The following is a 16,410-nucleotide window of genomic DNA, read 5'->3' as shown; positions in this document are numbered from 1 at the left end:
AATTGAATTTACAGGGCACTGAATTCCTATTGTTTCACTCTTATTTGCATAGTCTCTGGTTTATAAGGCCTTTTTTGCATGGCTTGGGAAAGATGAATGGAAAGACCATTTCTCCCCTCCCTTCTTCTCTGTCCTCTCAGGAAAGGTCAGTGCCTGTCACAAGGTTTAGAGAGTCAGGAAATTCCAGAATTAACCCAAGGCTCCCACCTTAGAGCAAAGGTTCAGGGAATCTCATGTCTGAACTAAACTGAAGAGAACAATAGATACCACTTCTGTGGTGCTTTACATGGTTCGACATGCTTTTACCTACATCTCATACATGCCAAGCCAGAAAACCCTTGAGTAAGTGTTAAATGTGTTTAAATTGAAGTTCAGAGTTTGCTCATATTTACACAGTTGGGAAGTGGAGCCAGGAAACAAACTTAGACCCCTGGATCCAGACGGAATTTCTCCACTTAATTCCATACTTTGTGCTAATGGTTCTTAAAGGAAGTACCAGAAGCAAATTCATACATTTAGGTAAGGTTTTTTAATTGACATATAATTGACATATAAAATTAGTGTCAGGTGTACAACATAAGGATTCTATATGTGTGTGTATTGCAAAACGGTCACCACAATAAGTGTAGTTCATATCCATCACCACACAATTATAATTTTTTTCTTGTGATGAGCATTGTCAGGACCTATGACAGTCTTAGCAACTTTCAAATATATATTATGGTATTATTAACTGTAATCACCATGCATTACGGCCCCAGGATTTAATATTTTACAACTGGAAATTTGTACTTTTTGGCCATCTTCACCCATCTTAGATGTTTCTTTACTTTCTATTTTTAAGAATAAATTAGTTTCCACTTTAAATACAATGCTAGGGGGGGCGCCTGAGTGGTTCAGTCGGTTGGGCGTCCGACTTCAGCTCAGGTCACGATCTCACGGTCTGTGAGTTCGAGCCCCGTGTCGGGCTCTGGGCTGATGGCTCAGAGCCTGGAGCCTGCTTCAGATTCTGTGTCTCCCTCTCTCTCTGCGCCTCCCCCATTCATGCTCTGTCTCTCTCTGTCTCAAAAATAAAATAAACGTTAAAAAAAATTTTTTTAATAATAAATAAATAAATACAATGCTAGGTAGTCGAGTTATGGGATGTTCACATTGTGCATGAAAGTGCCAGGAGGAGCACCTGGGTGGTTCAGTGGGTTGAGCATACAACTTCGGCTCAGGTCATGATCTCATGGTTCATGGGTTCAAACCCTGAGTGGGGTTCTCTGCTGTCTGCACAGAGCCTGGAGCCTGCTTCAGATCCTCTGTCCCCTTCAATCTCTGTCCCTCCCCCACTTGCCCTCTCTCTCTCTCTCTTAAAAAATAAGTAAACATTTTTTAAAAACACCAGAAACATAAAGTGAGCACAAAAGATAATGTAAATTGGGGCGCCTGGGTGGCGCAGTCGGTTAAGCGTCCGACTTCAGCCAGGTCACGATCTCGCCGTCTGTGAGTTCGAGCCCCGCGTCGGGCTCTGGGCTGATGGCTCAGAGCCTGGAGCCTGTTTCCGATTCTGTGTCTCCCTCTCTCTCTGCCCCTCGCCCGTTCATGCTCTGTCTCTCTCTGTCCCAAAAATAAATAAACGTTGAAAAAAAAAATTAAAAAAAAAAAAAAAGATAATGTAAATATGCTTGGGAGATTAAAATATTTTTATGGAGCAGCTACTTGCTCTTCCCTGGATAAATATTGCAGGTCTTCTTGATTCTCTTGGAATAAAACAGCTTTTAGGATTCATACTTTAAATAATCCACTATAAAAGGTTCCTTCAAATAGCCATTCCATAAAATGATTTGTTAACCCAACCTAGGCATAAAAGGAATGAAGAGAACAGATTCAGGATTAAGTGCTATTTAAGTGTTCCTTACCCAGAGACAGATACATTTGCAAAGCTATAATCCTAGACCAGTGGCCTCCCTGAATCAACCAGTCAACATTTACTATTCTAGGAAATTAGTTCAATTGTAACATTACCCTAAATATGGTACAGTTAACGTATACACAAAAGACCCCTACTAATATTACCAAACACAGTGAACACATTCTTAAACTAATTATAAATTACTTTTTGCCTCATTTGTGGTTTTGATTATCTACATTTTGGATCTGTTACTTAATAATCTAAAACGTACTATTTTGCTTGAAGAACTTTTTTAAAAGGGTGTCTTGTGTTTGTAAATTTTCAGAGGAGCATCTATGGATTTTTTTTCATCCACGATTCCATGATTCTTACAGGGCACACCATTCCAAGAAACTAAAAGCTCAGTTCAAAGCATGATAGAAGCTTCTGTCCACAGCCTACTACCTCAGAATGTGAGTTCATAACACAGTAGAATAAAATCAGGGCATAAATTACTAACTGACAATGTGGTCTATTACACAAAAATAAAACCTATATTAATTGAGTTGCTCGTCCCTGAAGTGTTACATACTTCTGTACACATATCAAATACTTCTTTTCACATAACCCATGCCAAAGCAATTGCTCCTTCAAGGTCTTCTGTTTTCTAATTCACGAACACCAGTATTTGGCGATTGCTTCATAGAATCATATTGTAAAACATCTCCACATGTGACCATCTCACAGTAACTCCATAACTGGGAACTTTCATTCTAAAGCAATATATATATACATCCTTAGAAAAAAAAAGAAGAAAAAAAAAACAAAGAAAAGAAAGGACAAGGAAGGAACTATCTGAACAGACAGAGAAACTAGAGCTTATAGACTTGTTTTGTTTTCCTCAGGAAAACTTTGTTTCCAGGCGAAGGAATTCAGTAGAACAATAGTATTTAGTTATATTGTGAGAATCTCACCACTCTCTGCCCTGCTCTAATTTCTTTGGCTTCTGAAGCACATCTGGAACACAAGCTCTGTAGCCACAAAGTTCAGTTCTGATCTTGAATTAAAAATTGCCAAGGGCATGTTTACTAGATCATAAAATCGAGTTAAGTGAGTCATAGGAATCAGGACTTCTCTATACAGCATGTTTTCCAAGAAAAGGTGAAGAGGAGATGGGAGTGGGTAGACTCAGATGAAATTAATAATTAAGCCCACACACAAACACACACATGAACATACACACAAAATTCTAAAGGTTGGCACACTGGAAAGCCCATGACTGGTGGAATTATATAGGCCTGAATTGAAGCCCTATCAGGTGTTTGGGAAAATTATTTCACCTTTTAATACTTAAGTTTTGTCTTGTTTTGTTTTTAATCCGAGCAGGGGGGAAAATCATCCGGAGAATTATGATGAGAATTAAATGAGAGAATTACTATAAAGGCATATGAAGTCAGAATGCCTGGATTCTGGGCTCACAGAATCGTGGCAAGTGATTTTATGTCGCAGAACTTCAGACTCCTCATTTTTTTCAACGTTTATTTATTTTTTTTGGGACAGAGAGAGACAGAGCATGAACGGGGGAGGGGCAGAGAGAGAGGGAGACACAGAATCGGAAACAGGCTCCAGGCTCTGAGCCATCAGCCCAGAGCCTGACGCGGGGCTCGAACTCACGGACGGCGAGATCGTGACCTGGCTGAAGTCGGACGCTTAACCGACTGCGCCACCCAGGCGCCCCCAGACTCCTCATTTTTAAAAACAGGAATAATTATAGTACTTCCGTCATAGGTTCATTGTTAAGACTAAATGAGATAGGGATGCCTGAGTGGCTCAGTCGGTTAAGCGTCTGTCTACAGCTCAGGTCATGATCTCGTGGTTTGTGAATCTGAGCCCCCTTTCGGGCTCTGTGCTGACAGCTTAGAGCCTGGAGCCTGCTTCCGATTCTGTGTCTCCCTCTCTCTCTGCTCCTCCTCTGCTCGTGCTCCATCTCTGTCTCTCAAAAATGAATAAACGTTAAAAAAAAATTTTTTTTAATAAAAAAGACTAAATGAGATAATGTGCAAAGGACTTGGTCCAGTGCCATTTTGGCTGGGTAAAACTCTTGAGTCACTTTTCCTTTTACAACTTTGCAGTTATTAGTGTGTTTTCTTCTAGCTATGGAGAGGCCTAAAGCCAGTCTCAACTCTTTTCCCTTGTAGGTAATTTGTTTTTATTTCTTTTAAGGTTTTATTTTTTTAGAGCAAGTTTAAGTTTACAGTAAAATTGCAAGGAAGGTACAGAGATTTTCCACATACTCTCCGCCCCCCATATATATAGCCTTCCCCATGATCAATGTCATTCACTAGAATAGTACATTTTTACTAAAGATGAACCCATATTGACATGTTATAATCACACAAAGTCCAAAGTTTACCTAAGGGTTCACTCTTGATGTTGTACATTCAATGGGTTTGGACGAATGAATAATGACATATACCCATCTTTATAATATCAGGCAGGGTGTTTTCACTGCCCTAAAAATCCTCTTTGCTCTGTCTACTCATCTTCCCTCCCCCAACCCCTCTGCCAATCACGGATCTTTTTATTGTTTCTGTAGTTTTGTATTTTTCAGAGTGTCATAGAGTTGGATCATACAGTATGCAGCCTTCTCAGACTGACTCCTTCCACTTAGTACTCTGCACTTAAGTTCTTCCGTGTCTTGGTCCTCCATGTATCATAGTTTATTTGTCCAGTCAAGATGCAGGGCATCTTCGTTGCTTTCAAGGTTTGGCAATTAATGAATAAAGTTGCTGTAAATGTCAGCACGCATGTTTTTATGTGGACATATGGTATCAGCTCCTTTAAGTAAATATTAAGGAGCACAATTACTGGATCCTATGGTAAATATATTTAATTTTGTAAGAAAACACCAAACTGTCTTCCAAAATGGCTGTACCATTTTGCATTCCCATTCGGCAATGCTTGAGAGTTCTTATTGTTCTACATCCTCATCAGCATTTGGTTTTGTCACTGATTTGAATTTTGACCATTCTAATAGGTATGTGGTGGCATCTCATTGTTTTCATTTGCATTTTCCTGATGACACATGGTACGAAGCATCTTTTCTTATGCTTATTTTCCATCTGTATATCTTCTTTGGTGAGGGGTCTTTAAGGTTGTTGGCCCATATTTTAACCAGTGTGTTTGTTTTCTTATTGTTGAGTTTTAAGAGTTCTTTGTACATTTTGGATAACTATCTTTTATCAGATGTGTCTTTTGCAAATATTTTCTCCAATCTGTGTATTCTCTTCTAATTCTCTTGATAATGTTTTTTGCAGAGCAAAAGTTTTAAATTTATTAACTTTTTATTTTATGGGTAATTTCTTTGGTGTTGCATCTAAAAATGCATCACCATAACCAAAGTCACCCAGGTTTTCTCCTATGTCAATGTTCTAGGAGTTTCATAGTTTTGCATTCCACATTTAGGTCTATAATCCATCTTGAGTTAATTTTTGTGATGGGCTTAATGTCTGTGTCTAGATTCATTTTTTTGGTAGAAGGAGGGGAGAGGGCATACAGATGTCCAGTTGTTCCAGCACCATTTGTTGAAGAAATTATCTTTACTCCATTGTATTGCCTTTGCACTGTGATCAAAGATCACCTGACTTCATTTATTGAGAGTCTATTTCTGGGCTCTGTATTCTGTTATATTAATCTATATGACTGCTTTTCACCAATATCACACTCTTGATTACTGTATCTTTACAGTAAGTCTTAAAATCAGGTAGCATCAGTCCTCCAAATTTATTCTTCACTTTTGATATTGTGTTGGGTATTTTGGGTCTTTTGCCTCTCCACATAAATTTTAGAATCAGTTTATCAATATTCACAAAATAATTTATTAGGATTTTATTGGGATTGCATTGAATCCATAGGTCAAGTTGGGGATAATAGGTACCATGTCAACATTAAGTCTTCCTATCAATTAACATAGAATATCTTTTCATTTATTTAGTTCCTCTTTAATATCATTTGTCAAAATTTTATAGTTTTCATCGTATGGATCTTTTGTACATTTTGATATATCTAAGTATTTTATTTTTTTGGATGGTAATGGAAATGTTATTGTGTTTTTAGTTTCAAATTCCGCTTCTTCATTGTTGGCACATAGGAAAGCAATTGACTTTTGTATACTAACTTTGTATACTGTATCCTTGCTATAATCACTTATTGGGTCCAGGAGTTATTTGATTTTTTTCAATGTTCTACATAGATGACTGTGCCATTTAGGAGAAAAAAATGAGGAAAAGGAAAAAATGAAAAAGAAAAAAAATAAAAAAGACTTTTATGTTTTCCTTCTAATTTGTATACCTTTTCTTTTTTTTAAGTAGGCTTCACCCCCAATATGGGACTTGAACTCACAATCCTGAGATCAAAACTGGCGCTAAGATCAAGAGTTGTATGCTTAACAACCTGAGCCACCCATGTGCACCTACCTTTTATTTTCTTTTCTTGCCTTATTGCATTAGCAAAGACTTCCAGTATGATGTTGAAAAGAAGTGATGCAAAGGAACATCCTTGTCTTTTACCTGATCTTAGCGGGAAAGCTTTGAGTTTCTCACCATTAAGTATTATGTTAGTTGCATATGTGTGTATACATATACATATACATATGTATACATAACTAAATACACTGGCCACAATTATTGTTTTTAACAAACTGTTATCTGTTAGAGCAGTTAAGAATAAGAAAAAAAATTTTATCTTCACTTGTTTGTATTGATGCTTTTCCTTTTTTTTATGTAGATCTGAGTTTCTAATGTATATTATATTCCTTCTAATGAATTTCTTTTAATGTTTCTTGCAAGGCAGGTCTATTAGCAAGCAATTCTGTCAATTTTTATCTACATTTTTATTTCTCCTTCACTTTTTAATAATAATTTTTCAGGGTGCAGAATTCTAGGTTGATGTTTTTATTTCTCTCAACATTTCATTTTATTTTATTTTGTTTTATGTTATTCTATTCTATTCTACTCTATTTTGAGAGAGAGAGCAAGCAAGTGTGCAAGCAGGGGGGAGGGAGAAAAATTTAAGCAGGCTTCGTGTCCATTGCAGAGCCTAACATGGGGCTCAATCCCGCGACAGATCATGACCTGAGCTGAAATCAAGAGTCAGGTGCTCAACCAACTGAGCCACCCAGGTGCCCTTCTCTCAACACTTTAAATATTTCACTCCATTGTCTTCTTGTTAGCATGGTTTCTGAGAAGTCACATGTAATTACCTTTGCTTCTCTTTAGGTAAGGTTTTTTTTACCTCTAGATTTTTTCACTATTTTTTATTTCATCTTTGATTTTCTGTTATGTGAAAATTATACACTTAGGTGTAGTTTGTTTGTTATTTATCCTATGTAGTGTTCTGGACTTCCTGGATCTGTGGTCTCATGTCTGACATTAATTTGGAGAAACTTTCCATCATTATTGTTTCAAACCATTTATTCTGTCCCTTTTTCTCTTTCTTCTCCTTATCACTGGGTATTCTCATGAGTATTGTCATTATGTGTAAGCCTTTGTTCTCTTTGCTTTTTGGTCTTTTCAGGTATTCTGTTGATATATCCTCTAGCTCAGAGTCATTCCTCAGCCATGTCCAATCCACCAATGAGCCCATCAAAGACATTCTTCATTTCTGTTACTGTTTTTTTTAATCTCTAGCATTTTTTTTCCATTACAATTTCCATCTTTCTGCTTACACTGTCCACCTGTTCTTGCATGCTGTCCACTTCATTCAGTATATCCCGTATTATATTAATCATAGTTGTTCTAAATTCCAAGTCTGATAAATCTAATGGCTGTTATCTGATGCTTACCCTGTTTCTTCAAATTGTGGTGGTTTTTTTTTTTTTTGCCTTTTGTTATGCTTTATAACTTTATCTTGATAGCTAGACATGAGACACTAGGTTAAAGGAACTTCTATGAATAGGCCTTTAATAATGTGCTGGTGAGGTGTGGGAGAAGGGACAGGGGTTGATAGTTCTATGATTAGGTCTGTGTTTTCATGAACCTATGCTCCTGGACTGTGAACTTTACAAGGATTTCTCAGCTTTTTTTCTCGCCTGTTGGGTGGGACAGGATGGCTAATGAGGGCCGGGATTGGATATTTCCTTTCTCCAGGTCACTTAAGCTCTGATAATATCCCAGGTTAAACTCTGGTGAACTAGTTTTCCCTGAAAAGCAGGCCTTAATTAGAAAAACAGAATGCTCTGGTGTATTTCAAAATGGTTCTTTTCCCCCTGTCTCAGTTGGAAGACCTAGGGATTTTCCTCCACTACTTAGTACCTTAGAAATCTTACAATGTTGGGGTACACCCCCTACACCATGTCTGGGTCCCCCTGGACAACTTTCAGGTGGTCCACACTGAGCCTCCAGCAACTCATCAGTTACAGTTCAGGTTCTCCCATGCTGGGGCTGCAACAGCTTCTGTTTCTGAGTCTCCACGTCAGTAAGCCCAGGTTCCCTGTATTTGCTTGTCTCTCCAACCTTAGGTGCAGCACTTTGCCCTGTGTCTTCCCGTCCTATGGATCCAAAAAGAGTGGTTAATTTTTCAGTCTGTTCAGCTTTTTACTTTTTAAGCTCTGTTGGCAACTTCCAACCTCCTTATAAGTGGAATTAGAAATTAGATAACTTGGTTTTCATGCCTGAATAAGTGAAGTAATCTTCCTTTAGGCTTTCATTCATTCAACATATATTTTCTGGACACCTGTAACTTGCCCAACGTTTTCTAGGCACTAACAATATAGCCGTGAACAAAACAAACTCATGGCTTCACAGAACTTACATTTTGGCAGAACCTTGAAGTTTAATAGTTTACTAAGGGTGTATCCTTGTGCTAATTATTCTGTTTTTAATTTACCAAGAACATAGGATGTTCTTTTGATCTTAAAATTAAGTTTTTGCATCTAGTTTGCTTATTTGTTTTGTAATGACTTTGATTTGATTCTCGTTTTAGGCTTACAACCTCCCTTCATCTGTCATTTCAGCTTTGAGTTCCTATTCATTCAATACTGGTCCTCATTATGTTCTACAGAATGCAGCATTTATAAATTGTTTTCTATTCCTTTAGTTCATATTTCATTTAGGTTAGACTCTATCTTTTGCATGCAATGCATGGCTTCCATGCTGTGCTATAGTATTTTTCCATCACTGCCATGTCATTTTATGACATGTTTATGTTTCATCTTGCTCATTCCCTGCTATCTCTTCTGAGATTTTATTATATATTCTATACTAAGACTCTCTGCTTCTCTCTGCTTGCTTGTAGCTGGGGTGGAGGGTGGTACACCATTCAATAAAGGAAGACCTTCAAGCTTTAGATCATTTCTTGACTTGTAGCTCCAAAGTCCCCCTTTCCATAAGAAAAAGGCAGCTTCATTGTTCCTTTTATTATCACCATTTTCTTTTTAGCAGCAGTTCTGCTAATCATTGATCGGAGAAAAGGAGAAAAGTTTGCCCTCCAGGATTTGAGTGGCATAAGGAACATAAACCATCGCTACTCTTCTTTACTACTCTCTGGAAACTTTTTCACACTCCCCACTCCCCAACTTCCAACAACATGTTTTGGAATGTTTTACTTAGGTCAGTATTGTTTAACCTAATGCAGTATTGTTTAATGCAGGTAGGGAGCTTTAAAAAAATTCTACATTTAGGATGTACCCCAGACCAACTAAATTAGAATTTCTGTAGAAGATGCCCCAATATTATGTTGAAAGGTTCTCAAGGTGAAACGTTTTTTTTCAATGCTTGAGACTAAGCTTGAGAACTGCAGGCTTAGGTTCTGTTCCTTTCCTTCTCTGGTGGCAGTAGGTGACTTTTAAAAACTCTTTTTGTTCATTTTGTGGATATGCATTTCAGGAGAAATTTGATGGTAAGATTTTATGGTATGGTAAAATTTTAACCTGCCATCTTCCTAATCACTGCTTAACAGAAAATTGAGAAGTTCTCAGTAACTGTTTGCTAATTGCTTATGTGTTTTTCATATGTATGATGCAGTCCTCTGAAATCCACTTCTTCTTTCCTTCATTCAACACACACCTATTTATCAGAGGAAAAACATCAACTTCCCATTTCATTCATGTGTGATAGAACAATCCTTATTTTGAATAAAAATAATAGTATAAGTGTTATAGTTATACCTAGTATTTGGAAAATCATAAAGTCACTTATTCAAAATTTGTGGGATCAAAAGTCATGACTCTTCTCTTCAACACCTTAAGTGTGTGTGTGTGTCTGCCCACACAAGTGTGTGCTGGGAAAGGAGAAGTGACAGGGCCTTGAGAGATGCATATATTAAACATGTGAGTAGGAAAAGAGGATCCAGTGAAGGTGACTTTGAGAATTCAGAAAAATAGAGCAACTGGAAAATAAGCTTTAGAAGAGTAGAAAGCATGTCTAAATTGTTCATTTTGTGTCTTCAGTGCCCACCATAACTAGGTAGTTGATATATATTGGTAAAATGAATGAATGAATGAATGAATGAATGCAAGAGTAGTGTCATGGCTGCCAAGAGAAGAGTGGCAGGACATATGCTACAAAGTGTCATCTTGGAACTAATAATAGAAGCTATTGTGTTTGTTCACTGGGAAATGATGAAAGGGATCTCATAGATGCAAGAAGGGAAGGCAATGAAAAAGCAGAGGTAGTTTATATGGATTCCTTTCTCCAAAATCTGGTAATGAGGAAAAAAAGAAAGGCGAGGGGAGGGTAGTAAGTGATACTTCAAGAAGAAAGCATGATAGAAGAAAGTTTTATTTTAAAATTGTAAGGATGTGAGTGCACTGTACATCTAGAGAAAGAAACCACGGAGAGCACGTGACTAAAGGGTAACAGGCCCCATTCTCCCATCTACACTGCATTACAATTCATTGCATACCCAGCAATGTTCTTACAGGGCTATGTATTAACATGTTTAGCACAGAGAGGCAGAAAAAGATTAAGCACGTTTTTTTTCTTAACTACAGAATTCATCAAAGATTTACTATACCACATTTTATACGTACATTATCACATTAGTGGTATTTCCCATAGAACCCTTGACTATAGAACCCCTCCTTTTAATCCTAAGGGACTAGTGTTGCATACAACATGCTTTGGAAAATATGCTTTAAGATAAAAATTTTTTTAGAATTTCTATATCTAACTTCTTTTTAGTTGACATAAACACTATTAAAAAATAAACCTTTTTTGGTTTTGTTGTTTTATTTTTTAATTCAAGTAGAATTACCAGAGTGTTATACAGTAGCTTCAGGTGTACAATATAATGATTCAATAATTCTCTATATTACTCAGTGCTCATTATGATAAGTATGCTCTTAATCTCTACCACCTATTTCATCCACCTCCCCTCTGGCAACCGCCAGTTTGTTTTCTATATTTGAGAGTCTGGGAGATTCTCTTTATTACTTTGTTCATTTGTTCTGTTTCTTACATTCCATGTATGAGTGAAATCATATGGTATTTGTTTTTCTCTGACTGGCTTACTTTGCTTAGTGTAATACCCTCTAGGTCCATCCATGTTGCTGCAAATGGCAGATATCATTCTTTTTGTGGCTGAGTAGTATTCCATGCTGTATAGACACTACATCTTCTTTATCCATTCATCTATCAATGGACACTTGGGTTGCTTCCATAATTTGGCTACTATAGATAATGCTGCAATCAACATATTTTTGTTTTATTACCATATCATCTTCTGTTATTTCCTATGGCAAGTATGCAATAATTGATTTTCATATGTAATTTAAATAAGATTTAAGGGGAAGGATTTAAGTTTCATACTTCTGAGAGTTAGAACTGGACTGGAACACTGTTGCACCGTTTATTAGCTGAGTAATCTTGCACAACTTACTGAACCTACTCGTGTACTGGACCAGCACAGACAATACTCACCTCGCAGCAGATACAGCCGTGAAACAGGAGCATAGTTAGGAGAGCTAGTTTCCACAAATGTCCAGGGAAGATTATAACATAAATGTGTAGACAGAGCTAAAAACATGTCAATTGAAATGCCTAGGAAAAACAAAGAAAAAAAGGAAAAGAAACCTAAAGGGCTTTGTGGGGGGAGAGACAGCACAGATTGTGCTTACCCTTGAAGAATGGGCAAGAGCATAAGGCATGTGGTAGAAAATAAATGATAATCAGTTAATTAACGTGATCTGACTCACAGAGCAACCTAAAACTCTGATGGAAAACAGACATTTCTCCTTTTTGCTGTTTCTTATTAAAATATCAAGTTGTTTTGTAATATAACATACACTTTAAAAATAATTAAGCTAAGCCTCTGACCAGCAAGCAAGCTTACCATGAACTGAGTGGAAGGGTTTAGAGTCATATCTGGTTTTATCTCCCATGAAATGAATGGAACACAATTTATGATACTCCTCAGTCACAAGGAACAAAAATAAGACCATCAAGTGCAGGAGTTAAGAGCATGAGTTTTGGTGTCCTGGGTTTAATTCTGGCTCTTGGACTCAGTAGCCATATGATCTTTGATAAGTAGCTTAATCTCTCTGAGCTCTTCATTTGTATAGTAGGCATAAAAATACAAAACATTAGGCTTGTCTCAAAGATTATGACAGTGTGTAAAGTGTTTAGCTTAGTGTTTGATGACCAAATATATATCTCCGTATCCTTCAAAGTTAACTCCCAATGAATGATAGCTATTATTATTATAATATGGTGACATCATAACCATATAGCCTTTAAACTCAGTCAGATCTGGGTTCAATTCCTGGCTCCATCACTTTTTGGCTATGTCACCTCAGAAAGTTGCTAGTTTCTTGAGCCTGATTTTCATATTTAAAATGAGTATAAGAACACCAACGTCTTTGGTGACAGTAGAGGTTAAATGAGATAACGCATGTAATGTACATCTAACACATGGCAGGCATTCAACAAATGCCAGTCATTTTTACCACTTTCCTCAGAGAACAATGTCCAAATTTTACCATAGAATCCAAGGTCCTTCGTAGTCTGGCCAAGCTCTTTTGCCAGCCTCAGCTCTTAACATCCTCCTTCTATACTCCCCTTCCTCTTTTCTTCCTTCTCTGCTTTCCCTAACTTCTCCCACTTCATAAAACTTCTACTCTTAAATCCGGGATTCTGTTCTTTAAGGAAATAACCCCCTTTGAGATTCCAGGCAAGGGATGAGAAAGGAAGCCCCTGTATCTGACCCCGATAATTAACTAAGCCAAAATCTCTCTTATATCAAGGCTCATAGTCACCTTGGGGACGGCTTGATCTCTTGCAACAATAAGACACTCTCAACTTTTTCTCTTCCTGAAAAATTGTATCACTTTAAAACACACACACATACACACTCACTTGGTGTTTCTCATTCTTCTCTGGTCTCTTTACCTCTCTTGCCAGTTTTTCATCTTCCACTACCTTACTGTTAGTAGTTACCCAGCACTAGAGACAGTGGTGACTATGACAACCATAGAGTTGTCATGAGCATTAAATGTAATAACGCAGCTGCAACTCAGTTTTAGCTGACTGTTGCTTGGAGAAATTTCACCCAGATTTCTATGTGAAATATCTTGATTTTTAAGGTTGGCAACAAATTTGAAAAAAAAAATGAAAGGTTTATATGATGAAAAACACACCTGAATTCACTCTGTGGCCCCTCAGCTTGCAACCTTTGCTCTAGAAAATTCAGATAGCACTGCCCATGATTCTTGTGTGCATCTTGGGGCTCACGAGGGTCACACTTGAGGACTCAACTTGACTATATTCCAAGCGCATGGCACAGTGTCTGGCACATAGCAGGCACACAATAAATATACATTTGATGAATGAGTTGCACAGACATCCCCTTTCATAGTTAAATTTATTCACTGTTACTCATTCTAATGGTTGGCTAAACATTTTGGTTTCATTCTTAGACTAGTTCCTGTTAAAGGTCTGCTATTGGTGTTTCCCAGCTGCTTCACTTTGCTATTCTTAGTACTTTGCTTTACAGTTTGTTTCAAAATATTCTGGATGCATCCTGCTTGTGTCAGACATGGTCATCACACTCCTTAAAATGCCTTGTCATCACTTTTATTTTCTGGCATCATCCTTTTCTGCAACATAACATTCCCAGTGCAGGCAAAATTCTTTCACGGTCTAAGGAATGATACAGGACTAGTCCACGGTTATTTCTCCCCCATCAGAGCATCTTCCTTAAACTGTATGGCTTAATGAAAATGGTTGTTTTTACTACTTCACTCATTCATTCAAAACAAAGTTGTTGAAAAAAAATCATTAAGAGTGTAACTCTGCTTGGCACAAAGAAGAAAAGACAAAGCACAACCTTTAATTTCAAGAAGCATAAGCATGATAATAGTGTAGTGGAATGTGTGCTATGAAGAGAAGGAGCCACATGGGAAAGGCAGTATATGTAAGGGGTTAAGAGCACTTGTTCTGGGAGCGCTTGGTGGCTCAGTCAGTTGAACATCTGACTCTTGATTTCGAATCAGGTCATGATCTCACAGTCATGAGATAGAGCCCCACGACAGGCTTTTAACTGATGGTGCAGAGCCTGCTTGGGGTCTCTCTCTCTGTCCCTCTCCCCACCCCTGTGCACTCTCTCTCTCTCAAAATAAATTAAAAATAAACTGTAATTAAAAAAAAAAAAGAGAGAGAGAACTGGTTCTGGAACACAGCTCCCAGTTTCCAGGTTTGGTCTCACTACTTACCATCTGTTTGAACAAGTTATTTAACATCTTTGTGGCTTGGTTTCCCCAACTGTAAAATGGGGTGTAAGGGAATCTACCTTGTAGGATTACTATTAAGATTTAAGTGAATTAGTAGGTGTAAAATGTTTAGATTAGTATCTGGTATAAAGTAAGCACTCAATAAATGTCATGCTACTACCACAGAAGGTACACTTAACCCTGTGTGTGTGGTTGCTGTGTAGAAGTAGCTAGGTAGGGGCGCTGGTGGCTTAGTCGGTTGAGCATGCGACTCTTGGTTTCAACTCAGGTCATGACCTCACAGTTTGGTTTGTGAGATCGAGCCTGGTATCCAGCTCCACACTGGCATTGCGGAGCCTGGTTGGGATTCTCTGTCTCCCTCTCTCTGCCCCTCCCCCCCCTCAAATAATTAAATAGATATTTTTAAAAATTAGCTAGGTAAAGAGAAGTAAATTCAGAAAGATTTTCCGGAGGTAATTATTGACATAAAGATTTCTTTCCTCAACAAATTCTTATCATGTATTTACTATACACCAGGAACTAGAGGAATACATGTAAAACAACAGAGATTGGAACATATAGATGGAAAACTTCCTAGACAATGGGAACAGCAGGTTCAAAGGCATGAAGATGTGAGAGGTCCAAGCGCTCTTGGAAGTGCAAATAGTTCAGTGTGAGGGAGAACAGGGTGAGTGAGGGTTGAAGTAGGGCAGGAGAGAAGACAAAGAAGTGGGAGTGAGGCCTCAGATTGTAGGCAGCTTTGTATATCACACTGTGGCATTTGAAATTTATTACATAGACTTAGGAGCCAAGGAAGGTTTTAAGCTGGGGAGTGACCGTGATCAGATTTGTGTTCTCACAACATTATTCTGGTGATATTAATCTGAGCAAACACAATTTTCTTTACAAAGCGAGACCTCCCTCTAAACTCCTGAGTGGAATGGTTTTTTTATGCAAATCAAAATTCATGGAATTTGAAATAAAAGCACTTACAAATTCGGAACTGAAAGTGAGTTTTCCACATGTGCAGTATAAATAATACTTTGATTGGAGCATGAGATATTATCTCTGCATAAAATAACCAACTCAGGCCTGGCCCTTCTGGATCTATCTCATATCCTTTCTGTGTCTCACTCATTCATTCAACTAACAAACATTTGTTGTGCTGGACAGGGCTCTAGGCTCTTGAGATACAACAACAAACAACAAGATTTCTGACCCATGGAAGACAAACATAAATCACATTAAACATAATAAATGAAATATTAAATGAAATGCATATTTCGTAAATGTTTTATTTTCATAAATATAACTATTTCCTATTTAAGGAAATATTAGAAGGGGATAAGTATTATTGAAATTTAAAAAATGAAGCAGAGTAAGGAAAATTGGGATTGTCCATTCATGATAGGAAACACAACAGCATGATTTCAACAAGGAATGAAAGGACTGCAAAGCCCTCTGTGATATAAAAAATTCATGACAAACTCTATGGTGGGTGAAGTCGGCACTACACATGGGTCTAAGCGGGAAGCCACCCCTGAAAAACTGTGTCTGTGCACACATATATCCATATATATATTAGAATGATTTATGTACATATGTATTATATAAATCAAGACTTATAAAGCCTGTATAAGTCTGCTTTGAACAATGTGATGTGGACAAGGCTTAAAATGGGCTGGAACATTTTCTCCCTGTTACTTCCATAATAAACAATTCCGGAGTTTGGGGTTGTGTGTGTGTGTGTGTGTGTGTGTGTGTGTGTGTGTCTGTGTGTGTGTGTTTTGGATAGCATCTCCTGCTTGGAACAGAGCCGGCCAGAGCCCCA

This window comes from Lynx rufus, unplaced genomic scaffold (assembly GCF_022079265.1).
Source record: "Lynx rufus isolate CCGP_SWC_20201006 ecotype Redwood Valley unplaced genomic scaffold, mLynRuf1.p SCAF_9, whole genome shotgun sequence".
Lineage (NCBI taxonomy): Eukaryota > Metazoa > Chordata > Mammalia > Carnivora > Felidae > Lynx > Lynx rufus.
The sequence above is the reverse complement of the archived record's forward strand: the minus strand, read 5'-3'. Positions refer to the sequence as shown.